Source organism: Myiozetetes cayanensis, unplaced genomic scaffold (genome assembly GCF_022539395.1).
Source record: "Myiozetetes cayanensis isolate MyiCay16 unplaced genomic scaffold, myiCay2020 scf280, whole genome shotgun sequence".
In the NCBI taxonomy this organism is placed as follows: domain Eukaryota; kingdom Metazoa; phylum Chordata; class Aves; order Passeriformes; family Tyrannidae; genus Myiozetetes; species Myiozetetes cayanensis.
The window spans coordinates 29,699-56,501 of NW_026087500.1; the positions used below are offsets into that span (position 1 = coordinate 29,699).

The 26,803-nt window shown below is 55.8% G+C and overlaps 2 pseudogenes; both read left to right on the forward strand.

Moving 5' to 3' along the window:
* Positions 1 to 1,540: 1,540 nt before the first annotated feature.
* Positions 1,541 to 18,252, forward strand: LOC126643949 (zinc finger protein 501-like; annotated as a pseudogene).
* On the forward strand, positions 1,631 to 26,479 carry LOC126643948 (zinc finger protein OZF-like; annotated as a pseudogene).
* Positions 26,480 to 26,803: the final 324 nt, after the last annotated feature.

Below are 26,803 nucleotides of genomic sequence, written 5' to 3' on the forward strand. Positions count from 1 at the left end.
TGGAGAGGAGGGGCTCGGGGGTTCCCAAGGAGGTTTGAGGTCCGTGAGGGGCTCTCGGGGGGTCGCGGAGGGGATTTGGTGTCCTGAGGGCGCTCAGAGGGGAGGGTGAAGGTGCCTGAAGGGGTTTAGGAGGTCCCTCAAAGGGCTGGGGGCCTTGGAACCCTCCGGGGGCGGGAGGGGGGGGCTGTTTAAACGCCATGGCTGCACTGCGCAGGCGCCGGCGGAGTTTCCGAGGGAACTTCAACTCCCAAGAGGCCCCGCGCGGCGCCGCCATTGCCGCTCGTGCCACAGCGCCCCATGCCGGCTGGGCGGACCGACCGCAGGGAAAGCGGGTCCTGAACCCCCCCGAACCCCAGAGACCCCCAAAACTCAGCACACAGAGACCCCACAGGGAGGGGAGCTCAGGGGTGCCTAAAGCCTATAATTGGGTTTTAGGGGGTCCCCGAGCCCTCAGAGGGGGGTCCTGACGGTGCCACCCAAATTTTTTGCAGGGAGATGAACCACATCCAGGTAAAGGGATCCCAGTGCCCCCAGTATAGCCCAGTGACGTCCCAGTGGCTCTCAGTATGGCCCAGTAACCCCCCCAGTGACAACCCAGTGTTTCCCAGTGACCTCCCACTGCCCCCCAGTATGGCCCAATGATCCCCCAGTGAGCACCCAGTAATCCCCGGTATGGCCCAGTAACCTCCCAGTGTCTCCCTGTGTGTCCTGGTAATCTCCCAGTCCCTCCCAGCACCCTCCCAGCATCCCTCAATAATCCCCCAGTCCCTCCCAGTGCCCCCTGGTTCCCCCAGGTGTGTTCCAGTATCCCCCAGTAATCACCCAGTGCCCTCCAAGCGTCCCCAATGTGTCCTCAACGTGTCCCCAGATGCCCTTGACCTTTCTGTGAGCATGGGGGGACGGGGCTGTTTTGGAGGTGAGAGGGTCCAGGAGGGCCTTCTGGGGGGGAGTGGAGGGTTGGGGACATCAGAGATGGGGTTTGGGAACAGTGGGGAGGGGTTTGGGGACAGTGGAATGGGGGGTTTCAAGGGGGGAATTGGGGCCATGGGGAGGCCCTGGGGACATTGGAGACACCAAGGGGGTCTCGGGGTGCCAAATGGGAAACTGAAGACACCAGGAGGTTCTTGGGGACACCATGGGGGTCTCAGGACTCACCTGCTTGTGGTGCTGCCCCTTCTGTCCCCGCCCAGGCCCCAATAAGGACCCCCAAATGTCCCCTAACCCCCATTTTTCCTTTAATCTCTCCCCCCCAAATGTTCCCTTTGACCCCCAATGCTCCCAAGACCCCTTTTAACTCGCCCAAAATGCACCCAGAGGTCCCTAAAATGCCCCAAATCCCAATCAAACCCCTGGCAAAGGGGGATCACCTGGCACCCTGGGACAGGAACACAGTGGGCTGTACTGGGGGCACTGGGCTGTACTGGGAGAGCCCTCATCCCCAAAGCCCCTCCCCTGGGCATCCGTGCCACGGTCTGGGAACCACGGCGGGGTTGGATCAAGGGGTGCACTTGATGATCTGGGAGGTCTTTTCCAAGCCGGCTGATTCTGGGATTCTCTGGGTGCCATTGCCAGGGCAGCACATGCTGGAGGCTCTGTCCACAGGGGATAGATGTGTCTGTGCAGACAGAGAGACAAGGTCAGTCTGCAAAGATGTGGGGTTAGAAAAGCAGGAGAAGATGTGGGGTGGTTGTGGAAGGAGAAAGAAGCCCCCAGGCCAGTGCAAGCAGGCCCCCCTGGGCTTGCACATCATCTGCCCTCCCTGCAGGTTCCTGTCCTGGAGAGCAGGCCCTGAGGTGGCCCTGAGCAATGGCCCAGAGGTGAGCCCAGAGCTGGCCCTGAGGTGGCCCTGAGAAGAAGTGGAAGGCAGAGGTGGTGCTGAGGCAGGAGAACCCCGTGCTGGGGAAGAGGCTGAGCTGGGAGTGCCCAGCAGCGAGAAGGTGCTGTGTGCATGCCCTGTGTGCCAGGTGAGCTGGGGCTTTGCTGCAGAGCTGCGGGCGCTGATTGGAGCGGCTGCAGCTGCTGAGCTGGTGGCACCCAGGAACACAAAGTGTGCCTGGCCACGGAGCCTGCAGGGAGGAGCAGGGACAGGGTCAGGGCCACTGTCAACCCGGGGCTGGCTGGGCAGACACAGCAGTTTTGGGGTCCCCCTGGGAGCTGTCGAGGGTGGAGGGCGGAGCGGGCGATGCCGGAGCTGGGGGACCCCCGGCAGGCTGGAGGGGGGAGCACAGAGAGGGAGGAGCCCCAGGACCCCCGGGAGCCTGAAACAGGGGGAGCGGAGAAGGGGAAGCCTGGAGAGTGGGGACCCCTGGGATCCCTGGGACAACAAGGTGGAGAACCTGGAGAGGGGGAATGTCTGGGAAGGCGGCACCCCGAAGGTGAGAGTCAGAAGAGGAGGGACCCTTGGGACCCCCAACATCCCAGACTGGAGAGACCCTCTGAACCCCATGGGAGAGAGACCAGAGAGGGGGAACTTGTGGGGGAGATTTTTTTGGCCTAATCTTCATAATTTGGAGTATATTTCAGCTACATCTCAACTTTTTGCAGTTTGTGGGGCAGGGGTTTTCTTGCTCTTTCTGAGGGGGTCTTGCCTGAATCTTTATGGTTTGTGTTTTTGTGGGCTGAATCTTGGTGATTTGGAAGTCTCCCAGAACCCTGAAGTTGGGAGATGGGGGAGCCTTGGATTCCTGGGAGCTCCAGCAGCCTGGACAGGGCAGGAACCCTGTAGAGGGGACACCCCAAATACACACGAGACTCCCAGCAGCACGGACAGGGGGGACCTCCAGAATCCCAAAGTGGAGAAACCAGAGAGGAGGAGCTCCTGAGTGGGGTTTTTGGGGCTAAATAGTGATGTTTTGGAGGTTTTTATGGTCCCAGGATGCCCGGTGAGTTCTAGAGATGGACTTGGGCAGGAGGAACCCCCAAGCCAACGCGCTCAGCCCTTGTTTCCCCCCAGCAGGATTTGTCCTTCCCAAAGCTTGGGCAGATGGAGGAGGAGGCTGCCAGGAAGATGCCACGGGCCCCCCAGGCAGGTGAGAAGGAAGTCAGTGGCCCTTTGGCCCTGTCTTTTGGTGCCTGGGGCTGGATCTGGGGGATGTCCTTGGCCTTCCCTCTGGGCCAGAGGCAAATCCCCTGCCTGTCCTTCCTTCCTGCCCCAGGCCCCGAGCTGAGGACGGAGAGCACGGAGGACAAATCCCCCCGGCAGAGCCTGGTGGGAGAGGCCATTTTGAAGGGCTCCCCGGTGCAGGAAGGCAGCGGGGAGGAAAAGGCCCGGAGATGCCCCCGGAGGAGGGGCTGCAAAGCCAGCCCAGGGAGCTCTGAGGAGGAAAGACCCGTCCTGTGCCAGGAAGGCGGCCGGAGCTTGAGCCGGAGCTCCGAGCTGGTGGTCCCTGAGCAGCCTCCCAGCAGGGAGAAGCCCTTCAGGTGCTTGGAATGTGGGAAGAGCTTCAGGGACAGCTCCCACCTCCTCAGCCACCAGCTCATCCACACTGGGGAACGGCCCTACACGTGTAGGGAATGTGGGAAGAGCTTTAGGGACAGCTCGTACCTCCGTTCCCACCAGCTCATCCACACTGGGGAATGGCCCTACAAGTGCTTGGAATGTGGGAAGAAGTTTCGGACAAGCTCCAATCTCCTCCTCGTGCATGAGCGGATACACACAGATGAGAGGCCCTTCTGCTGCACCGACTGCGGGAAGGGCTTCAACCGAAAATTCACCCTCGTCACCCACCGGCGCATCCACACCGGGGAGAGGCCCTACAAGTGTGGGGAGTGTGGGAAGAGCTTCACCTGCAGCTCTGCCTTGACCAGACACCAACGGACCCACGAGCAAGGGAAGTCCTACGAATGCCCCGACTGCGGGAAGAACTTTGGCCGCTGCTCCCACCCTGAATGGTCCCCTGATGGTGAGGCAACCCCTGGAGTCCAGTGACTGTCAGTCCATCCTTTTCTACCAGAAAGGGTCAGTCCCCTTTGCCAGGGGCAGGTTGTGCCAACAGAACCCTTCTTGGGGGTTGTGTGGAGATTCCTGCCTTGGCTGGGGACCCCCCAAGGTCCCTGCTGGAGGTTGAGAGCAGAGATCTCCCCCCGAGCGTTGGTCTGGGGGAGTTCCATCCCTCTCTAATTCATAATTCTTGCTTTGGTGCCAGCTTGAGTAGAATTGCTTCAACAGTTGCTTTAGTGTAGAGCACTGTCCTATCTTATACTGTACTAGTGGTAGTTTTGGTGTTTCTATTGTGCAGTAAATAATTCTGATGAAGATCTTTTGTCTGATGATTTGTAACCCTAAATAATTCATTTCTATCAATAGATGTGATTTGCCATCATTAAAACCTGGGAAACAAAAGTGTTTCAGTCCCACCTCTGTAATTCTTCTGAACTGAAACTGTTGACATAACCCAGCAGCCCCCAGCACCCCACAGTAATTTGGGAGCTCAGGGGGCCACCCCCTTTTCCAAGGCACCCTGTTCCCAAAGACCCTCATGGGACCATCGGACCTGCCAGACCACTCCCCCTTTTCCACCCTTCTCCCTGTTCCTCCCACTTTTCCATGGTCCGCTGTTACAATCTGCTTAAATATTGCAGAAAGAACTTCAAATTTTAATATTGCCTTAAGGAAAACTTAAACTCACACAAGTTATCTGTTGATACCAAAACCTGATTTTATTGGTTGCTAAGAGGTGCAGAGACAAATGAAAAAATAAGAAAAGGTCGGAAACTGCTAAGATTACTCCTAGAAGCAGAGAAAAAATACCACTGAAAAGTACCTTTTCTCACTGAGCTGGTCTATGTGTGTGGGGAGCAGCAGTTTCTGCCTTTTTTTTTCACTGCCCCTGTAGCTTTTGGATGTTGTCTCTGTAGCTGCAGGGGGTCTGACAGCTTTAGTTCTCTGCAATGCACCATGTGTGGTTTCACCGCTCACGCCCCTTTCCCAGGCCGTGCAGGGTCTCTGCTCAGCCGAAGCTTTGGGCCTTAGAAATATGGTCAGGGTAGAAGGATAAGGTAGAACTCCCACATGTGGCACGGTGGTCTCAGCTCTCTCCAGGCCGGCACAGTTCCAGTCTCCGGTGGCAGGCAGGCAGCACGCGGTGGTGGAGAAAAGGTGAGGGGAGGTGGGGAGAGATTCTCAGCTACAGTCACCAGTTCTTGTCCCTTTCCTCTCCCTGATTTTCCAAAATTTGTCCTCAACTTTTCTAGTGTTCAAAGGAGGTTGAACGTGGTTTCTTGACACGTAGCCAGTTCAGATGTTGGAGGAGATATGATAACCATAAACAATGGCAGGATCTTTTGGCAGGAAAAGTGCTGTGGGAAGTCCTGGTGAGAACTTCTGGCAGAGAGCTGACAGAGATTGTTTGATAGGAAGATTTTGATGGGCAGAAACAATGGAGAAGCATAATCTATGACATTCTTATATTGTCTGTGTGTTATAGATGGTTTTCATGGTAACCAACGTAACAATTGGAATGCATAATGGTTGCCATGGTAACCGAGGAAACAATGGGAATATGTAATGGTTGTCATGGTAACCGACCGTAACAATGAGAATGCACAATGGTTACCATGGTAACCGAGGTCAAAGTGGGAATACATAATTGTTTCCATGCAAACCGATGTCACAGTGAGAATGCACAATGGTTGCCATGTCAACCGAGGTCACCATGAGGAAGCATAATGGGTCCTATGGTAACCGAGGTCACAATGAGAATGCACAATGGTTGCCATGGTAACCGATGTCACAATGAGAATGCCCAGTTGTTGCCATGGGAAGCGACATCAGAATGAGAATGCACAATGATTACTCTGATAAGCAAGGTGACAGTTGGAATGTCCAATGGTTGCCATGGTAACCAAAGTCACAATGAGAATGCACAATGGTTGCCATGGTAACCGTTGTAACAATGTGAATGCACAATGGCTGCCATGGTAACCAAGGTCACAATGAGAATACACAATAGTTGCCATGGTAACTGACATATCAATTGAGATGCACAATGGTTGCCATGGTAACCAAGGTAAAAATGGGAATACATAATGGTTTCCATGGCAACCGACATCACAAGAAGAATGCACTATGGCTGCCATGTCAACTGACATCACAATCAGGTTTCACAATGTTTGCCATGGTAAATGAGGTCACAGTGAGATTTCACAATGGTTGCCATAGCAACTCAGTCGCAGTGAGAATGCACAATGGTTGCCATGGCAACTGAGGTCACAATGAGAAAGCATAATGGTTCCCACGGTAACCGATGTCGCAATGAGAATGCACAATGGTTGCCATGGTAAATGACGTCAGAATGAGAATGCACAATGCTTTCCATGGTAACTGAGGTCAAATTGGGAATACATAATGGTTTCCATGGCAACCGATGTGACAATGAAAAAGCATAACGATTGCCATGGTAACCGACATCACAATGAGAATGCACAGTTGTTGCCATGGTAACTGAAATATCAATGAGAATGCATAATGGTTACCATGGTTTAAGGGGAGTACTTTTGATTTAGATGTTCAATGGAGCACAGAGGGGTGAGAAAGTGATTATATTGGGGTGTGAAACCAGCCAGAACATTGTACAATGTGATTTTATTGCACAAGTTCACTGTAAGGCCCATTGTGCCTTTAACGAAGTCAACTGGATGTCCCCCATTATCAGAGCTGAGTTCCTCCTTGGCTTGGCTCCACTCTGCAAGAGAGATACAAATCCCCTTGAAACACAATGGTACAGGTCGTCCATAGGGCTGAGGAAGGTGATGGAGAGGAAGATGATGTGGGCAGGGGTCGTTGGCCCCTTGCCCTACAGTGGGGCACGCCCAGACTGTTGCCATGAGGTGATGAATGGGCACTGTTTGGCTGCCACTCAAGCACCACCTTCTGCTGCGTCCTGGCCCTACGTAGTGTAATGTAGAGCTGATGGAATGCGGTGTCAGCACTGCTGGGTGGAGCAATGCTCATCCTTCCATCCACACTGTGCTGCTCCACCAAGCACGGGCACCGACCAGCCCTGCAGACCCTGGTAGGCCTGGCCTGTCTGTGCAGGTGAGCACAGTTTTTTGATAGGAAGCAACCAAGAAAGCAAACATTTTATATCCTTTTTTTTGTATCCCTTTAATTCCCTTTTTACTAGCTAATGCTGTAATAAAAGCTGCTCATAGTATTCTGTGAAAGCTAACTGAAATAGTAGGTTTTTTGTATTCTTTTTTAGCTTTTGATCATCTTAGCTAGTAGTGTTTTTACTCTCACTGCAATAAAAGATTTTTTGTAGTGTTTGAATGACTGTTGTGCTTGTCTTTGTTCTGGCCATGGATCCTAATGAAGCGATACAGGGGGTCCCCAGGAGGGGGTTTGGGAGGGCTTGGGGAGTCCTGGGAGATTTGGGGGGGGGCAGGGGGAGAGTGGGGTTGGGGGATTCCCCGGAGACTTGCGGGGAGGGAGAAGGATAGAGGTGAGACCCCAAGGAGGGGGTTGGGGGGGACCCAGGAATCGCAGAGGGTTTTTTGGGGGTTTCCCAGGAGTCTTCGGGGGATTTGGGGGTTCCACAGGAGCCGTCGGGACCCTCAAACTCACCCAACACCACCTTGGCCTCGTTGGGTCGGCACGTGAAGAACATCGTGGTGGGAGGAGACCCCAAATCTCGGTCGATCCCAACCGATCCAGATCGATCGGGATCCACCCCCCCCTCGCGACCACCGCCCCGCTCCCGGCAGCCCCCGCGGTCACCACTTCTGCCTGGCGACAGTGGCGTCACATAACTAATGATGTTCTATTGGAGGAGTCTCACAGGGGCGGAAATATTCTGCCTAGAAACAAGTGACGTCATTAAACCAGCGCCATCCCATTGGCTGTGACTCTCAAGGGAGACCCAAAAACCTCTTCATGGCTTTGGGGGGGAAAGAGACCCAGGAAGGGGTTGCAGGGGGTTCCAGCTCCCAGTAAAAGGGGCCAAAACCTCTCTCTCCCAGTGCCCCTTAGCCCATCTCAGTACCCCCCTCTCTCCCAGTGCCCCCCAGGGACCCGCCCTGTCCCCGCGCTGATTCGGGGGGGGTCGTGTGTCCCCCCCCCCCTCCACTGTCACTCTGCTCTTGCCCAGCTACTCCCAGTGTTGCCAGTAAAGTTTTCCATTTTCCTCAGTCCCGGATTTTGGGCTTGGGGGGATCAGTCGGAGAAGGGCCCGAAGCATTTTTTAACCAATGGGAGCGCGCGTAGCTGATGACTCATCAGTTGCCAGGCAACGCCCAGCGCTCCCCGCCTCACCCCTGTTCCAACCCCCCCCGCGGGTCACGTGGCGTCGAACCCTCCCCGCGCGCTCCTCGCCCCATGGGCTGGGCGCGCGCAGCCAATGGGAGGACGCGGAGTGGGCAGGGCGAGGCGGGGATTGGTCGGGCGGGGGAGGGGGCGGTACCAAGAGCCGGGGCCGGCCCCGGCCGAGGTGCCCTCGGTCAGTTGGGAGCGGCCGCGGCCGGACGGGCACAGAGAGCGGCCCCGGGGAGAGACCCCGGGGAGGGACCCGCGGGGAGGGACCTACAGGGAGCGACCCCAGGGAGCCACCGCCGCCAAGGGCCCCCCGGGGGAGCTCCCCCCCGAGTGGGCACTGGGGAGCGACCCCGGGTGAGCGACCCCCAGTCAGTGCCCCCGGGGCGCGGCCCCCGCGGGGTCTCGGCCGGGCCGGGCGCGTTCCCTCCCCATGCAGAGCCGAGCGGGGACGCAGCGGGGCCGGCCGGGGGGCACAGGGGAGCCGGGAGCCGCCTCCTCCTCAGGCGGCTGCTGGGAAGGAGCCTGCGCTGGCAGGAGCGAAGGGGCTCGGGCTGAGGCCGGGCAGGGCCAGGGCAGGGATCGGAAGAGTTGTTTGCACCCACAGGGCGCTCGGGCGCTGCAAGAGCTCGCCCAGGTGGAGTCGCCGTCCCTGGAGGTGTTTCAGCGGCGTCTGGAGCTGGCCATGAGTGACGCGGTTCAGTGGTTTGGGGGATGGAATCGTGGGATGTGCTGAGCTGGGAGGGACCCCTCAGCACCTTCTAGTCCAGCTCCTGAGTTCTAAAAATTAATTAAATGGGGATCAAACTATCGGGCTCCAAAAGGGCTTCTACCCATTGAGTCAAAGCTTTCTGGTGTAAATATCGGTATATTTGGATGCCATATTTGCATGCTGTGCTTCTGTGGCAACAAATTGATTTTTTAATGTATTTTTATATTTTTATATATTATTATATTTTTTATGTTTTGTTAGATATTTTTATGTATTTTTGTATATTTTTATAATTTTTGCACACTCAAAGGATATGTTTGAAAATTCTGCCTCAGAAATAAATAAAATAAAATTTCTGAGGCAGTTTGTTACAACCGTTTCAAAGTTTTCCAATAAAATTCACCAGTCTTGAAATGCAAAGTCTGAAAAATGAAACAAGAGTGCCATTGGAATTCTGGTTGCCAGCTCTGATCTCTACAGAAGATATTACAGAGTGTAACAAAAGCAGCAACAGAAATAACCTTTGTCATTAGAGCACCATCCTGCATTAATTGGTCCTGGCAACATTTGCCTCAGCCTTAGATAAGCGAGACCAACGCAGGGACCCACTGTTCCCAAACCTTGCTGGAAGAGAAGAGAGTGAAGGTCTCTCCTCCCTTCTTATTTATACCCTGATTTATGTAAAAATCGTATGGAATACTGGGAACACTGCCCCTTCCTTGGTTACAAACTGGTAACCAAGGAAGGCCTAGATTAAAACCACCACAGGGTGACATCACAGAGACAGCAGTGACATCATCGGGGACATGGGTGACATCACAAGGAACAGTGGTGACATCACAGGGACAGAGGTTACATCGTTGGGTAACAGTGACATCACAGGGGACTGATAACAACAAAGGGACAGCAGTGATGTCACAGGCACATCGGTGACATCACGGGGACCTGGTGTCACTGGTGGGGACAGTGGTGACACCACAGAGACACCAATGACATCAACAGGGACATCAGTGACATGACAGGGGACATTGGTGACATCATAAGGTCAGGTGTGACATCACAGAGATACCAGTGACGTTATCGGTGACACTGGTGGCATCACAGGGCATAATGGTGACATCACAGGGACATCGGTGGCATCAATAGGGACCAGTGACCTCACAGGGAACTGTTGACAACAAAGGGACAGCCATGATGTCACAGGGCTTTTAGTGACATCACAGGAGACCGTGGTGACATCACAGAGATACCAGTGAAATCATCATGGACATTGGTGCCATCACAGGGGACACTGGTCACATCACAGAGACAGCAGGGAACTCATTGGGGACCAGTGACATCAGAGACACAACAGAGGGACAGCAATGATGTCACAGGGACAGTGGTGACATCAAAGGTGTCTGGTGACATCACTGGGACGTGGGTCACATCACAGGGACATGGTGGCACATCTGAGGACAGTGGTGATATCACTGGGACAGCAGTGACATCACTGGAGACCAGTGAAGTCACAGGGGACTACTTACAGCAATGGGAAAGCTGTGATGTCACAGGGACATTGGTGACATCACAGAGGGTGGAGGTGACAACACAGAGACACCAATGATATCACTGGGGACATTAGTCACATCAGAGGGGACAGTGGTGACATCAGAAATCATAGGCGATTTTTGTCAAGAAATGGAAAGCCGTGGTATCGCAGGGACATCAGTGACATCACAGGGACATCGGTGACATCACAGGGGACATCGATGACATCACGGGAACATGGTGCTACCATTGGGGACAGTGGTGAAATCACAGAGACAGCAATGGCATCATTGGGGACCAGAAATATCACTGAGGACTGGTGACAGGGATATTGATGACATCACAGGGGACCTGGATGACCACACAGAGACACCAGTGATATCATGGGGGACATTGGTGACATCACAAGGGACAGTGGTGACAATACAGGGACAGCAGTGACATCATTGTGGACCAGTGACAGCACAGTAGACTGGTGACAACAAAGGGGCAGCTGTGATCTCCCAAGGACATCAGTGACATCACCGGGGACATCGGTGACTTCACAAGGACGGGGTGACATTGCAGAGACACCAGTGACATTATCGGTGACACTGGTGATGTCACAGGGACAGCAGTGACATCATTAGAGAACAGTGATATCACAGGGGACTGGAGACCACAAAAGGACAGTCGTGATGTCACAGGGGTATTGGTGACATCACAGGGGATGAGAGTGACAACACAGAGGACAGAGGTGACATCATTGGGTCCAGTGACTTCCCAGGGGACTGGTGACAAAAAAGGGACAGTCGTGATATAACGTGGACATCAGTAACATTCTTAGGGACATCTATGACTTCACAAGGACAAGGGTGACATCACAGAGACACCAGTGACATTATCGGTGACACTGGTGACATCACAGGGATATCCGAGATACCAGAGTGACATTGGTGACATCATTGGGGACATCGGTAACAATCCAGGGGACAGTGGTGTCACCACAGGGACAGCGGGGGACATCATTAGGGACCAGTGACATCACAGGGGTCTGGTGACATCACAGGGATATTGGTGACATCATGGGGACATGGTGCCACTCCTGGGGATAGTTGTGACATCGCAGAGAGACTAGTGACATCACCGTGGTCATTGGTGTCATCAAAGGGGTCTGGTGACATCACAAGGACATCGATGACATCACAGGGACATGGTGCCACTGCTGGGGACAGTGGTGCTGTCAAAGAGAGAGCAGTGACATCACAGGGACATTGGTGACATTACAGAGACACAAGTGAAATCACCAGGGACGTTGATGACATCACAGAGGACAGTGGTGACATGACAGAGATAGCAGTGACATCACTGGAGACCAGTGATGGCATAGGGGAATTGTGAAAACAAAGGGACAGCCGTGATATAATGTGGACATTGGTGACATCACTGGGGACATTGAAGACTTCACAAGGACAAGGGTGACATCACAGAGACACCAGTGACATCACAGTGGAGAGTGGTGACATAACAGGGACAGCTGTGACATCATTAGAAACACAGGGACCACCCCTGGGACAGCAGTGACATCACAGGGGACAGTGGTAACACCCGTGAGGACAGCAGTGACATCAGTGGAGACCAGTGACATCACAGGGACAATGGTGACATCACAGAGACAATGGTGACCTAATTGGGAACAACGGTGACATCAGAGGGACAGTGGTGACATCATTGGGGACCAGTGACATCTCAGGGACAGTGGTGCCTCCCACAGGACATGGGTGACAACCTGGGGACAGCAGTGACATCACAGGGGACAATGGTAACACCCGTGGGGACAGCAGTGTCCAGTTATTTATAGCCCTCAGGTCTATCTGGTTCCTTTTGGCCCTCAGATCTCCCTGGTTTTTTCTGGCCCTCATGTCTACCTGCTTCGTTTTGTCCTGCAGCTCTACCTGCTTCTTAATGGCCCTCACGTCTGTCCCGTTCTATTTGGTCCTCAGGTCTATCCAGTTCTTTTTGGCCTTAAGGTCTGTCTGGTTCTTTTGGGCCCTCAGGTCTACCTGTTCTTTTGGCTTTCAGGTATTCCCTGACTTTTTGGCCTTAAGGTCTGTCTGGTTCTTTTGGGCCCTCAGGTCTCCTCAATTCTCTTTGGCCCTCAGGTTTGTCGGGTTCCTTTTGGTCCTGAGGTCTACCCTGTTCTTTCTGGCCCTCAGGTCTGTCTCGTTCTTTTTTGTCCCCAGATCTCCCCAGTTCTTTTTGGCCCTCAGGTCTACCTTGTCCTTTTTGGCCTTCAGATCCATCTGATTCTTTTTTGCCCTCAGGTTTGCCTGATTCTTTTTTGCCCTCAGGTTTGCCTGATTCTTTTTGGCCCTAAGGTCTACCTGGTTCTTTTTGGCATTTTGGAAACTGGTGGAATAAGAGGAACCTCAAAGCATTTTGGGAACCTCAAAGAACAAAAGAAACCTCAAAACATTTTGGAACCTCACAGAACACAAAGGAAATCTGGAGGAACAAAGGAACCCCCCAACTTTTGGGGGTTCTGGAGGTCCCCTGCCATGTTCAGGTTGTTGGGAGGTCCCTGTGTTTTGGGGGGCCTCTCTCTCCATGGTTTTGCCTTTTCTGGGTTGCTGGAGGTCCCGGGAATCCCGGGCAGTCCCCTCTTGATGCTGAAAAAGCCCTGGAATGATGAATTGCTCAGAGAACTCCCCCATTAGGTGACCTGAATCCTTCAAGCCTGCAAAGTCCTGGTTCTGGGCCTTCTGTATCCCATTGCAAGGTCTCATTTACCTGATTTATTCTTCCAGCAGAGCAGGGAGAGCACACAGTACGAGCTCTACCAGCTCTACCCTTGTTAACTTTTGGACTTTTTTTTGGTGCCTTTTTGGCCATCACCCTCTCAGAGCCCCCTGTTTCAGGGTCCGGGGCTCCCCAGTCCCCCCACACCCCTCTCTGTTCACCCTCTCCACGCTCTCCGACAGCCGGGGGGGTCCCTCAGCTCTGCTGTGACCCCTCTCTGCTTCCCCCACTCCGGGGTCCCTAAAAAAGGGTGTCATCGCGTCCCCCCTCCCCCTGCCGGGACCGGGCTGACCACGGAACACCAACCCCCACCGCGGGGGAGTCCCCGCATCCCCCCGCCCAATCCCCGGGGCTCTGCCGGGAACCCACACCGGGATCCCCTCCCCGTAAAAAAAACAAACAAACCTCCAGGAGTCCCCTAAGGTCCTCCTGAGGGACATTTGCGGCTCAGCTTCGGAGCTCCAAACATCCCCCCACCCCGAAACCACCCCGGAGGCCCCTCCCCAAAATATCTGAGAGGAGCTCTCCCTCCCCCGCGGCAACGTGAGGGATTGGGGGAAGATGCTCCTCCTCTCCCTCCTCCTCTCCTCCTCCTCTCCTCCTCCTCTTCCTCGCCCCTCCTCCCGCTCCTCCTCCCCCTTTCCGTTCCACGAGCGAGGAGCTCGCCCGGTAAGTTTGGGTTTGGGGGGAATGGATGGGAAAAAGGGAGAGGGGAAGGAGAAAGGGGGGGGTGTGGGACCCCCAAAGTGAGCGAGAGAGGGGGTGGGACCCCCAAAGAGACCGACCGAGGGCGGGAGGGGAGGAAGCCGGGGTTGATGGGGGAGGGAGGGGTGGGCAACGGGAAAAGGGTGGGAGAAGAGAATAAGGGGAGGTGGGAGAGCGGGAAAGGGGTTCCCGTGGGGGTCCCTTCGTGTCCCCATCGCTTGATCCCCGGCCGGGGGGACCCCCGGGACTGAGGTTTGTTGTCGATTCCCGGCGGGCCGAACAAAGGCCCCGGCCACGTGTCAGGAACTCTTTGATTGTCCCCAACACTCCCTGAGTTCCACAATTCCCCCCCGCCCCCTGCTGCGGCTCCCCAAAGTGGGGGTATCGGAGAGGGGGGAACCCTGGGAGTGCTTTTTTGGGGTGAATCTTGGTGTTTTGGGGTAAATCTTGGGGCTACCGGGGGCACAATGCTGGGAAAGGGGAGTTGGAGGGGATCCCAGGGCCAAGGAAAGGGGAGGGCAGGGATCGGGAGAGGTGGGATGGGGGGTCCAGGGAGAGCCTCTGCAGGGGGGTCACTGGTGTCGGGGAAAGGGAGGGTCGTGGGGGGGTTGGGAGGAGGTCCAGAAAACGCGGTTCAGGGGGTCCCCCGGTGTTCAAAAACAACAACAACTTCAAAAAAAAGGGGGATTCAGGAGTCTGGAAAAGGCACGAATGGGGGTCCAGGGAGTACCAGTGTCAAGGAAAAGAGGGGCCTGGGGGCTGGGAGAGGCAGGAGGGCCGGGAAAGAAGGTTGCAGGGGGATATTAGTGGAGAATAAGGGGGTGCCAGCAGCCTCCAGTGTCAGGGAAAGGGGGTTCACTGGGTGGAGAGATCCGGGATGTGCAGGAAGGCAAGTTCAGGGGGTTCCTGGGTGTTGAGGAATGGAGGAGTTGGGACCTGGGAAAGTCAGGAATGGGGGTGGAGGGTGTGCCAGGGTCAAGGAAAAGGGAGGGTTTGGGGACTTGGAGAGGTGGGATGGCTGGGAAAGGATTGCAGGGGGTTCCTGGAGCTGAGGAAGGGGCTGAAAGAGAGTCTGAGTGCTGGAGAGGGGGTGCAGAGGGGTCCTGGTCCCAGATAAGGGGGTGCAGGGGGGATCTGGTGCACAGGAATGGGGGGTTCAGGGGGTCCCTGGGACACCCCAGGACCACCCTGCAGGATAAGCCAGGAGTGGGGAACTGGGGAGACCTGGAGATTTGGGGGTCAGGGTGGTCCCAGGGTCAAGGGAAGGGAGAAACTGGGAGAGCTGTGGGAACTGGGAATGGGCTTCAGGGAGTCCTGGACTCAAGGAAAAGGGGGCTGGGGCTGAGGTGACAGGGGATGGCCGGCCAGGAATGGGAGGCTGGGAGTCCCCAGGGTGAGGGAAACAGGGGAATGCAGGGACTGGGAGAGGTGGGATGGTGAGGAAAGTGGGGGCAGGGAGTCCTGGAGTTAAAGAAAGAGGGGTCTGGGGTCTGGAAAACTGGACTGACCAGGCAAGGGGGACCCAGGCCAGGAGGAGGGGGAAGAGGAGGAGGAACAGCCGGTGGGGGCTGCTGAGACCCCTGGAGTGGGGAGAGTAGAGAGGGACGGTCCCAGACCTGCGGTACCCTCGGCAGCCTGGAAGTTGGGAAGGGGGGAACCTGCAGAAAGGGGAATCTTGGGAGTCCAGGAACCCTGAAAAGGGGGCCTGGAGAGGGGGTACCTTGGGACCCCTGGGACACTGAAGTGGGAAGCCTGGACAAGATCGAGTCCTGGGACCCCCAGCAACCCAGACAAAGTGACCTCATAGAAAGGGGTCCCAGAGAAGGGAGGACCCCTTGGATTCCCAGGATCCCCAGCAACCTGGAGAGGGGGAGACCACAGAGAAGTGGGACCCCTGAGACTTCCAGCACCCCAAAGCAAAGAGTCAGGGGAGAAGGGACCCCTGGGGCCTCCAAAACCCCCAACATCCCTAAGCAGGGAAACCATGGAGGGGGGGAACTCCAGGACCCCCAGGAACCCAGAGAGGGCAGGGACCCTTGAGAGGGGAGTACCCAATACCCAGCAGCCCAAACAGGAGGGACCCCCAGAACCCCAAAGTGGAGAGACCTGAGAGGGGAACTCCTGGAAGAGTTTTTTTTTGGTCTGAATCTTAGAGTTCTGGGTTTTTTTTGGGGGTGGGGGCTGAAACTTGTTGTTTAGGAGGTTTTTATGGTCCCAGGATGGCCGGTGAGTTCTAGAGATGGACTTGGGCAGGAGGAACCCCCAAGTCAATGCACTCAGCCCTTGTTTCCCCCCAGTAGGATTTGTCCTTCCCAAAGCTTGGGCAGATGGAGGAGGAGGCTGCTGAGAGGAAGAGGAAAAAGCTGCAGGCCCCCCAGGCAGGTGAGGAGGAAGTCACTTCCCCTTTGGCCCTTTCTTGTGGTGCCTGTAGGGGCCAGAATTGGGGGGATGTCCTTGGCCCTCCCTCTGGGCCAGAGGCAAATCCCCTTCCTGTCCTTCTTCCTTCCTGCCCCAGGCCCCGAGCTGAGGACAGAGAGCATGGAGGGCAAATCCCCCCAGCAGAGCCTGGTGGGAGAGGCCGTTTTGAAGGGCTCCCCGGCGCAGGAAGGCAGCGGGGAGGAAAAGACCCAGAGACGCCCCCGGAGGAGGGGCTGCAAAGCCAGCCCAGGGAGCTCTGAGGAGGAAAGACCCATCCTGTGCCGGGAAGGCAGCCGGAGCTTGAGCCGGAGCTCGGAGCTGGTGGTCCCTGAGCAGCCTCCCAGCAGGGAGAAGCCCTTCATGTGCTTGGAATGTGGGAAGAGCTTCAGGCAGAGCAACCACCTCCTCAGTCACCAGCTCATCCACGCTGGGGAATGGCCCTACACGTGTAGGGAATGTGGGAAGAGCTTCAGCCAGATGTCCCACCTCTGCACCCACCGTCGAATCCACACTGGGGAATGGCCCTACACATGTAGGGAATGTGGGAAGAGCTTCAGGGAGAGCTCCCAACTCCTCAGCCACCAGCACATCCACACTGGGGAACGGCCCTACACATGTAGGGAATGTGGGAAGAGCTTCAGGCACAGCTCCAGCATGGTCAAACACCAGCATATCCACACTGGGAAACGGCCCTACAAGTGCTTGGAATGTGGGAAGAGCTTCAGGGACAGCACCGACCTGATCCGACACCAGCGCATCCACACTGGGGAACGGCCCTACATGTGTGGGGAATGTGGGAAGAGCTTCAGGCACAGCTCTGCCCTGATCAAACACAAGCTCATCCACACTGGGGAACGGCCCTACAAGTGCTTGGAATGTGGGAAGAGGTTTCAAGACCAGCTCCAGTCTCCTCAAGCACCAGCGGACACACACAGGGGAGAGGCCCTTCCGCTGCACCAACTGCGGGAAGGGCTTCAAACAGAACTCCCACCTCATCACCCACCGGCGCATCCACACCGGGGAGAGGCCCTACAAGTGTGGGGAGTGTGGGAAGAGCTTCACCCACAGCTCTACCTTGACCAAACACCAACAGACCCACCAGTAAGAGGAGCCCTAGGAGTGCCCCAACTGTGGGAAGAGCTTCGGCCACTGCTCCAACTCCATCACCTGTTGGAGAACTCACCTTGGGGACCCACATCCCCGGTGACCCACGTTGGGAAGACCCCTGGCTGGATAGTCCCACCCTGACCAGACCCAAGATCCAATCCAGCTCATAATCAAGCTACCACACAAGATCAACTGCTGTAGCCAGGGTGTTTTCTTGGTGTTAACTGTGCTAAAACCATCCTGGTTTGTCAAACTTTGCTTTTTCAAGTGTGATTTTACAGATAAGCTGAGAGCTGGCCTGGAAAGGTGTGACTGACAGTCAATCACTTTATACTATAAGAAGTCCAGTCCCCTCTCACGCAGTCAGGCTCTTTCTGACAAAACCCTCCCTGGGGTGTGCGTGGAGATTCCTGCCTTGGCTGGGGACACCCTCCAAGGTCACCCCTGGAGGCAGAGAGATCTCCCCACGAGCGCTGGTCTGGGTGAGTTACATCAGATCTCTACTTAATAATTATTTCTTTTCACTAACTTTAATATAACTGCTTCAATAATTGCTTTGTCACAGTGCACTGTAGTACTTTGTGCTACATTATGATCTACTAGTAGCTTTTTAGTGTTTCTATTTAGTGTTTATGTTGTGCAGTGAATAGTTCTGATTAAGGTTTTCTGTCTAATCATTTGTAAATCATGTAAATTACTCATTTTATATAAATATTCTCATTTTGCCATCATTAAAAACCTGTGGGACAAAGTGGTTTAAGAGCTCTGGAATTCCTTTAAATTTAAACTGCTAACACAGTCCGGAGCTGAGAGAGGATTCAGCTGCGCCTAAAAACCCTTCCCTGGGATGTTTAGAAAGCCAGGGAGTCCTTCCTGCACCTCGAGACTCTTTGGCAAGGATGATCTCCAAGGTCTTTTCCAAGTTAAATATTTCCACGATTCTCATTCTCTCTGGCCCATCTTCCACAGCCAAATGGGGATGGATTCCCTGTCTCCCTGCAGCGCTGGGGGGGAGGAGGTGGAGTTTGCAAGGAAGGAGGGGTGGGGAGGGAAAGATGTTTTCCAGATGATTTTATTTCTCGCTCTCTTGCTCTGATTGTGTTCGTAATAAATTCAGTTGTGATGGCAAAAAGGCATAAAAGGAGGTGGCTCAGTTGGTATACCTTGCCCTGTTGAGCCAGGAGAAGGTAATTGCCCGAGGTTTGCTCTGCCTGTGTTGCTGTTAGAACATCTTAGGAGCACTGGTTAATAATCATGTTCTCTTCTGCTCACTGGAGACCAGAGTGTCATTATAGAAGGAGTGCCAGGGAATAGTATACAATAGGCCACAAGGTGAGAAATCAGGTAAACTAGGTGTTTGAATTAGATGTAGGGGCCCAGAGCCAGGGTGTAACCATGGATCTAGAGTGTATAAAATGGCTTGCTTTTGCACTTCTGAGCCCAGCAAGTTTGTCCAGCATTGAATAAACACAAATACCTTGCTGCTTAAAGGTGCAAAGTCTCTCTCAGCGGTTCTTTTATTCTGAGGTTTCACTTGGAGTCTGATTTGCCCCTGAAGGTGCTCAGTGAGTGACCTGTCCCAGCTCTTCTCTCAGCTTGTGAATCCTTTGGTGCTCTTTTTCTCTTCTCTTTCTAGTTGCAGAGGGGAGTGAGAGAGAGGCTTTAGGGGGTCCAGCCAGGGCCAACCCACTACACCTGCTGTCTGTGCCCAGTGAGTGGAGCTGGAGACAGTGATGGAACATAGCACGGTGATCCTCCCTCCCTTCCCTGGGTGCCACTTGATAAACCTGGTCTCTGTGCCCAGCAGGTAGACCTGGTCTCTTATCCCGGCCGGTAAACCTGGTCTCTTAGTCTAGCAGGTAGACCTGGTCTCTGAACCCAGCAGGTAAACCTGGTCTTTTGTCCCGGGGGTAGACCTGGTCTCTCAGCCCAGGGGGAACACCTGGTCTCTCACCTCAGAAGGCAGACCTGGTTGCTGATCCCACTAGGTAGACCTGGTCTCCTTGGCCTAGAGGGTAGACCTGATCTCTAAGCCCAGCAGGTAGACCTCGTTTCGAAGACCAGCAGGTGGACCTGATGTCTTATCCCAGCAGGTAGACCTGGTCTCTGAGTCCAGCAGGAACACCTGATCCCTGTCTGGCTTTGTTACTGGAGGGGACAGGCGTCCCTCTCGAGCCCAATCCCTCAGCCCCTCTGCCACCCACCACCACAGAAACAATCCCTCACATCAGATCCCAAAACCAAAGACAAAAGCCCCCAGTAGCACCGGGAGCCGGACCCGGCAAAGGGCTCTGGCTCCTGCACTCTGCCAGCAGGTGAGGAGGTTGTACCTGGAACTGGTGGCTCCATGCTGGGCTCTACTGCCTCTGCCCCTTCCCACCACTCCACCTACTTTTTCCCAAAAGTGTTTTTTGGTACTGAAATCCAGGCCCAGGGCAGGATGGCGTTGCCGGGTCTTCCCAGCTCCTTTGGTTTATCAGGCCTGCCTGGCTCCGGGGCATGGCTCGGTCTGCAGGTCTGTCCAGTTCATTCTGGCCTTCAGGTCTGCCCAGTTCCTTTTGGCCCTCAGTTCTATACCCACTTCTTTTTGTCCCTCAGGTCTGTCTGGTTATCTTTGGTCTTCAGGTCTGTTCAGTTCTTTTTGGCCTTCAGCACTTTCTGAATCTTTTTGACCTTCAGGTCTGTCCAGTTTTTTTGTCCTTCAGATCTGTCCGGTTCTTTTTGGCCCTCAGGTCTCCCCGGTTCTTTTGGGTCCTCATGTCTCCCCGGTTCTTTTGGGTCTTCACGTCTCCCCAGTTCTTTTGGGTCCTCAGATCTACCCAGTTTCTTTTGGCTCTCAGATCTACCCTGTTCTTTTTGGCCCTAAGGTCTACCCACTTCCTATTGGCCTTCAAGTTTCCCCAGTTCTTTTTGGCCTTCAGGTCTCTCTGATTCTTTTTGGCCCTCAGGTGTACCCAGTTGTTTTTGGACCTCAAGTCTACCTGGTTCCTTTTGACCTTCAGGTCTACCCAGTTCTCTCTGGCCCTCAGGTCTGTCCAGTTCTTTTTGGCCTTCAGGTCAGTCTGGTTCTTTTTGTCACTCAGATCTACCCGGTTCTTTTTGGTCCTCACGTTTTTGCATTTCTTTTTGGCCCTCAGGTCTACCCGGTTCTTTTTTGCCCTCAGATCTTTCCAGTTCATTTTGGCTTTCATATCTGTCTGGTTCTTTTTGGCCTTCAGGTCTCCCCAATTCTCTTTGGCTTTCAGGTCTATCCGGTTCTTTTTGGCCCTCAGGTCTACCCATATTTTTTTTCACCTTCTGGTGTTTCTGATTCTTTTTGGCCCTAAGGTCTACCCAGTTCTTTTTTGCCCTCAGGTCTCTCTGGTTCTTTTTGGCCCTCAGGTCTACCCGATTCTTTTTTGGTTTCAGGTCTACCCAGTTCTTTTTGCCCTCAGGTCTGTCTGGTTCTTTTTGGCCCTTGGGTCTGTATGGTTCCTTTATGCCCTCAGTTCTGCCTGGTTATTCTGACCTTCAGGTCTACTCAGTTCTTTTTGGCTCTGTGGTCTGTCTGATTCTTTTTGCCCCTCAGGTCTACCCGGTTCTTTTTGGCCCTCAGGTCTGTCTGGTCCTTTTTTGGTTTCATGTCTGCCTAGTTCTTTTTTGGCCCTCACATCTCTCTGGGTCTTTTTGGCCCTCAGGTCTGCCCAGTTCTTTTTGGCCCTCACATCTATTCGGATCTTTTTGGCCCTCAGGTCTACCTGGTTCTTTTTGGCCCTTAGATCTGTCCAGTTCTTTTTGGGTTTCAGTTCTGTCCGGTTCTTTCTCACTCTCAGGTCTACTTGGTTCTTTTTGTCTTTCAGTTCTGTCCGGTTCTTTCTCACTCTCAGGTCTACTTGGTTCTTTTTTGTCTTTCAGGTCTGTCTGATTCTTTTTGGCCCTCAGGACTCCTTGGTTTTTTTGCCCTCAGGTCTACCCAGTTCTTTTTGGCATTTTGGAACCTGGTGGGACAAAAGGGGAGGGTGGAGCTGGGAAGAGCAGACGTGGAAGGAGCAAGTACCCTTGGCCCTGGCCGTGCTGCTGTGCTGAGAGTCTCCTCCCTCCTCCTCTGCACAAAGGCACTGCCCCTGCAGCGCCAGAGAAGGGCTGAGGATGCATTTTGGACACTCAAGTCAGTGCAGGGCACTTGATTTCCTTAAAACACACAGTGATCGTGGCGAAGGGCACCCCTTTTTGGGAAACATTAAATCAAGGCACTCTCAAGGGCCTGGTTCCTCCCATGGAGGCACCACCGAGCACAGAACTGCCACCGGCAGCTCCAGCAGCGGGGAGGGGATGGAGCTTCAGGCAGACACCCACGACAGTGCTGACAGACAGGGAGACCATGGCCACTCAAAGGGAGACACGTGGGAAAGGCTCTAAAAAACCCTTCCAGACGTTTCACTCCCTCTGGTCTCCCCAACTTTTGGGGGTTCTGGGGGTCTTCCCCCACCATGTTCTGGCTGTTGGGAGGTCCCTTGTGTTTTGGAGTCCCCCCTTTCTGGGGTTCTGCCTTTTCTGGGCTGCTGGAGATCCTGGGATCCCGGGGGGTCCCCCCTTGATGCTGAAAAAGCCCCGGAATGTTGAATTGCTGAGAGACCTCCCCCATTAGGTGACCTGAATCCTTCAAGCCTGCAAAGTCCTGGCTCTGGGCCTTCTGTATCCCATTTCATTTTTTGGTGCCTTTTTGGTCATCACCCTCTCGGAGTCCCCCTGTTTCAGGGTCCGGGGGTCCCCGGCCCCCAGCCCTCTGTGTTCACCCTCTTCACGCTATGCCCCCCATTGCGCCCCCTGTCGGGGGATCCCCCCGGCTCCGCTGTGGCCGCTCTCTGCTCCCCCCACTCCGGGGTCCCTAAAAAAGGTGTCATTGCGTCCCCCTCCCCCCGCCAGGACCGGGCTGAACCCGGAACAGCAGCCCCCACCGCGCGGGGGTCCCTGCATCCCCCCGCCCACCCCTGGGGCTCTGCCGGGAACCCACACCGGGATCCCCACACACACAAAAAAACCCACATCCCGGGGTCCCCTCAATGTCCGCCCGAGGGGCATTTGCGGCTCAGCTTCGGAGTCCCGCCAGCTCCAAACGTCTCCCCCCACAAAAGCCACGCCGGAGACCCCTCCCCCAAAATATCTGAGGGGAACTCCCCCCACTCCCACCGGCCACCTGATGGACTGGGGGGGAAGATGCTCCTCCTCTCCCTCCTCCTCTTCCTCCTCCCGCCCCTCCTCCTGCTCCTCCTCCCGCTCCTCCTCCCCCCATTCCGTTCCACGAGCGAGGAGCTCGCCCGGTAAGTTGGGGTTTGGTTTGGGGGACACGATGGGAAAAAGGGAGAGGGGAAGGAGAAAGGGGGGTGTGGGACCCCCAAAGTGAGCGAGAGAGGGGGTGGGTCCCTCCCGAACCGACCGAGGTGGGGAGGGGAGGAAGCCGGGGTTGATGGTGGGGGGAGGGGTGAGCGACGGGAATAGGGTGGGAGAAGGGAATGAGGGGAGTTGGGAGAGCGGGAAAAAGGTTCCCGTGGGGGTCCCTTCGTGTCCCCATCACTTTATCCCCGGCCAGGGGGCACTCCCGGGACTGAGGTTTGTTGTCGATTCCCGGCGGGCCGAACAAAGGCCCCGGCCACGTGTCAGGAACTCTTTGATTGTCCCCAACACTCCCAGAGTTCCCCAATTCCCCCCCTACCCCCGCCGCGGTTTCCTAAAGTGGGAAGACTGAAGAGGGGGAAACCCTGGGAGTGCTTTTTTGGGGTGAATCTTGGTGTTTTGGGGTAAATCTTGGGGCTGCCGGGGGGCACAGTGCTGGGAAAGGGGAGTTGGGGGGGATCTCAGGGCCAAGGAAAGGGGAGGGCAGGGATCGGGAGAGGTGGGATGGGGGGTCCAGGGAGAGCCTCTGCACGGGGGTCACCAGTGTCGGGAAAAGGGAGTCTCGTGGAGGGGTTGGGAGAACGGCCAGAAAACGGGGTTCAGGGGTTCCCCCGGTGTTCAAAAACAACAACAAATAAAGGGGGATTCAGGATTCTGGAAAAGACAGGAATGGGGATCCAGGGAGTACCAGCGTCAAGGAAAAGAGGGGCCTGGGGGCTGGGAGAGGCAGAAGGCCCGGGAAAGGGGCTTTTGCAGGGGTTCCTGGAGTTGAGGAAGGGGATGAAAGAGAGTCCCAGTGCTGGAAAGAGGTGCAGGGGGGTCCTGATGCCCAGGACTGGGGGTCCAGGGAGTCCCAAGGTAAAGGCAAAGGGAGTGTGGAGTCTGGGAGAGGTGGGATGGCTGGGAAAGGGGATGCAGGGGGCTCCTGGTCCCACATAAGGGGGTTCAGGGGGGATCTGGTGTACAGGAATGGGGAGTTCAGGGGGTCCCTGGGGCACCCCAGGACCACCCTGCAGGATAAGCCAGGAGTGGGGAACTGGGGAGACCCGGAGATTTGGGGGTCAGGGTGGTCCTAGGGTCAAGGGAAGGGAGAAACTGGGAGAGCTGTTGGATCGGGGAAGGAGCTTCAGGGGGTCCCGGGGTCAAGGAAAAGGGGGTCTGGGGCTGAGGTGATGGGGGATGGCCAGCCAGGAAACAGGGGGATGCAGGGACTGGGAGAGGTGGGATGGTGAGGAAAGTGGGGTCAGGGGGGTCCTGGAGTCAAAGAAAGAGGGGTCTGGGGTCTGGCAAACTGGGACTGGCCAGGCAAGGGGGGACCCAGGCCGCAAAAGAACTACCAAGAGCCAAGAAACCCACCTCTATTCCTGAACCTTCTGTATCCCCCTGTATAAACTAGGAGGAGGGGGAAGAGGAGGAGGAACAGCCGGTGGGGGCTGCTGAGACCCCTGGAGTGGGGAGTGCAGAGAGGGATGGTCCCAGACCCGCAGGACCCCCAGCAGAATGGAAGTCATGAAGGGGGGAACCTGCAGGGACAGGAGGTTTTTAGGGTTCCCCCAGGAACCCTGGAGAGGGGGTACCTTGGGTCCTCTGGGACACTGAAGTGGGAAACCTGGAGAAGGGCGAGTCCTGGGACCCCCGGCAGCCCAGACAGGGGGACCCCAGAGAAAGGGGAACTCGGAGAAGGGGGGACCCCTGGGATTCCCGGGACCTACAGCAGCCTGGAGAGGCGGAGACTCCGGAGAGGTGGGACCCTTGAGAGACCCAGCTCCCCAAAGCAAAGAGTCAGGGGAGAAGGGACCCCTGGGGCCTCCAAAACCCCCATATCCCTAAGCAGGGGGACCCTGGAGGGGGAGGAAATCCAGGACCCCCAGGAACCCAGAGAGGGCAGGGACCCTGGAGAGGGGCATCCCCCAATACACGAGGGACCCCCCCAGCAGCCCAAATAGGAGGGATTCCCCAGAACTTCAGAGGTGAGAGATCTGATAAGGGGGAACTGCTGGAAGGGGTTTTTTTGGTCTGAACCTTGAAGTTCTGGGGGAGGAGTTTTTTTGGGAGGGCTTTTGGTGTTTTGGAGGTTTTTATGCTCCCAGGATGCTGGGTGAGTTCTAGAGATGGACTTGGGCAGGAGGAACCCCCAAGCCAATGCGCTCAGCCCTTGTTTCCCCCCAGCAGGATTTGTCCTTCCCAAAGCTTGGGCAGATGGAGGAGGAGGCTGCTGAGAGGAAGAGGAAGAGGCCACGGGCCCCCCAGGCAGGTGAGGAGGAAGTCAGTGCTCCTTTGGCCCTGTCTTGTGGTGCCTGGGGGCCAAATTTGGGGGATGTGCTTGGCCTTCCCTCTGGGCCGGAGGCAAATCCCCTGCCTGTCCTTCTTCCTTCCTGCCCCAGGCCCCGAGCTGAGGACAGAGAGCACGGAGGACAAATCCCCCCAGCAGAGCCTGCTGGGAGAGGCCGTTTTGAAGGGCTCCCCGGCGCAGGAAGGCAGCGGGGAGGAAAAGGCCCGGAGATGCCCCTGGAGGAGGGGCTGCAAAGCCAGCCCAGGGAGCTCTGAGGAGGAAAGACCCGTCCTGTGCCGGGAAGGCGACTGGAGCTTGAGCCGGAGCTCCGAGCTGGTGGTCCCTGAGCAGCCTCCCAGCAGGGAGAAGCCCTTCAGGTGCTTGGAATGTGGGAAGAGCTTCAGGGAGAGCTCCGACCTTCTCAGGCACCAGCACATCCACACTGGGGAACGGCCCTACACGTGTGGGGAATGTGGGAAGAGCTTCAGTGACAGCTCCCACCTGATCCGACACCAGCACATCCACACCGAGGAACGGCCCTACCAGTGTGGGGAATGTGGGAAGAGCTTCAAGCAGAGACCTGCCCTGACCCGACACCAGCGCATCCACACCGAGGAACGGCCCTACACGTGTGAGGAATGTGGGAAGAGCTTCAACCAGCAGCTTCACAGCCTCCGTGCAGACTCAGCAGCTCACCTGCACACCGCACATCCACACTGGGGAACGGCCCTACACGTGTGGGGAATGTGGGAAGAGCTTCAACCAGAGCTTCAGCCTCCGCACCCACCAGCACATCCACACTGGGGAACGGCCCTACATGTGTGGGGAATGTGGGAAGAGCTTCAGGAGCAGCTCCCACCTCCGCACCCACCAGCGCATCCACACTGGCGAAGTGCCCTACTTGTGTAGGGAATGTGGGAAGAGCTTCAGTGTCAGCTCCAACCTCCGCACCCACCAGCTCATCCATACTGGGGAACGGCCCTACAAGTGCTTGGAATGTGGGAAGAGGTTTAGGGGCAGCTCAGATCTCCTCGTGCATGAGCGGACACACACAGGGGAGAGGCCCTTCCGCTGCACCGACTGCGGGAAGGGCTTCAACCAGAACTCCACCCTCATCAGGCACCGGCGCATCCACACCGGAGAGAGGCCCTACAAGTGTGGGGAGTGTGGGAAGAGCTACACCCAGAGCTCCCACTTGACCAGACACCAACGGACCCACCAGTAAGGGAAGCCCTAGGACTGCCTCGACTGCGGGAAGAGCTTCGGCCGCTGCTCCCACCCCGAATGAACCCCCTGATGGTGAGGCAACCCCTGGAGTCCAGTGACTGTCAGTCCGTCCCTTTCTACCAGGGCACCCTGCTTTCCCAGCACTTTTGGGCCCAAAGACCTCCATGGGATCGTTGGACCTGCCAGGCCACCCCCCCCTTTTCCGCCGTTCTCCCTTTTCTTTCCACTTTTCCATTGTCCCTTCAATCCCCACCCCCTCCAAGGTCAGTTTTTTGGCCCAATCCTGACATTTTTCCACACCCCTTCCACATCATCCCCCCGACTCCTCAGCCCTCTCATGCTCAGTTTGGGGGTCCCACCCTGCCCTTTCCCAACTCTTTTCACCTCTCCTACCCTTTCCCCATAAACCTCAGTCCCTCTCCACTTTTGGGAG